Source organism: Monopterus albus, unplaced genomic scaffold, assembly GCF_001952655.1.
Source record: "Monopterus albus unplaced genomic scaffold, M_albus_1.0 scaffold311.1, whole genome shotgun sequence".
Lineage (NCBI taxonomy): Eukaryota > Metazoa > Chordata > Actinopteri > Synbranchiformes > Synbranchidae > Monopterus > Monopterus albus.
Genome location: NW_018128191.1, coordinates 9725 through 11008, shown reverse-complemented (window position 1 = coordinate 11008; position 1284 = coordinate 9725). Strand labels below are relative to the sequence as shown.

Genomic DNA, 1284 nt, shown 5'->3' with positions numbered 1-1284 from the left:
CAGTCAGGGTCTTGGGCAGCTCTCCTCTCTGCTCTGTAGCCAACATGTGCTCCAGAACTGTAGCAGCAATCCAGCAGAAGACGGGGATTTGACACATGATGTGGAGGCTCCTGGAGGCATTGATGTGGGCGATGATCCTGGTGGACAGCTCTTCATCACTGGAGCTCCTCCTGAAGTACTCGTCCCTCTGGGCGTCGGTGAAGCCTTGTACTTCTGTCACCCTGTCGACACATGTCAGAGGGATCTGATTGGCCGCTGCAGGTCGGGAAGTGATCCAGGCGAGAGCAGAGGGAAGCAGGTTTCCCTGGATGAGGTTTGTTACCAGCACGCTGACCGAGGACTTCTGGTTGATGTTGGACACAATCCCCCTGCTGCTGAAATCCAGTGAAAGTCTGCTTTCATCCAGGCCGTCAAAGATGAACAGAGCTTTACAGACTGCCAGCTCATCTGCTGTGACCTTCTGTAAGGTTGGATGGAAACCATGGAGCAGCGTGAGAAGACTGTGCGGCTCATGTCTGATCAGGTTTAGCTCCCTGAACGAGAGCAGAACCAGCAGGCTGACATCTTGGTTTTCCAAGCCCTCTGCCCAGTCCAGAGTGAACTTCTGCACCAAGAAGGTTTTTCCAACACCAGCGATGCCGCTCGTCAGAACCACCCTGATGCTTATCTGGTGGTTGGGGAAGGCTTTAAAGATCTGGTGGCACTTGATCGGAGTGTCCTGGAGGGTATTCTTCTTGGAAGTGGTCTCAAGCTGCCTCACTTCATGTTGGGTATTGACCTCTTCACTGTGTCCCTCTGTGATGTGTGTAGATCCTGTTTTCACTTCCTGTTCCATCAGTTCCTTCAGTCACACATTCACATCTGCTCCTCAGACTGATCTTATGTTCATCCAACACCTCCTGCAGACCATCACCGGCTGAAAGACAAGAGACAGTTAAACATGATTTTGCCTTACACAGAATCTCTACTGTGAAGTTCCCAGTCAAAACTTAGGACTAGAAAAACTGTCTCACTTGTTCTGGACCTTTTTCCACACTGGGGACAGGAGGAGCTGGTAGAGACTGGGTCCTTCAGGACGTCCTGACACCGAGCATAGTGGGACAGCTGCTGCTCCTCAGAGCCATGACTCGTCTTCCTCCATCTGTGGACGTCAACATATTGTTTATACCAAGACGTCAGCGGTCGACTGCCCTCGACTCACTAGCTGCATCCAGCTCTTTCCCCACATTTACAGCACCGGTCAAAAGTTCAGACACCGTCTCATCCAGTGGCTTTTCTTTGTTT

General features: G+C 51.5%; 1 pseudogene; it reads right to left on the bottom strand.

Moving 5' to 3' along the window:
* LOC109973935 (protein NLRC3-like) overlaps window positions 1-815 on the bottom strand; it is a 1747-nt pseudogene extending 932 nt beyond the window's left edge.
* Window positions 816-1284: the final 469 nt, after the last annotated feature.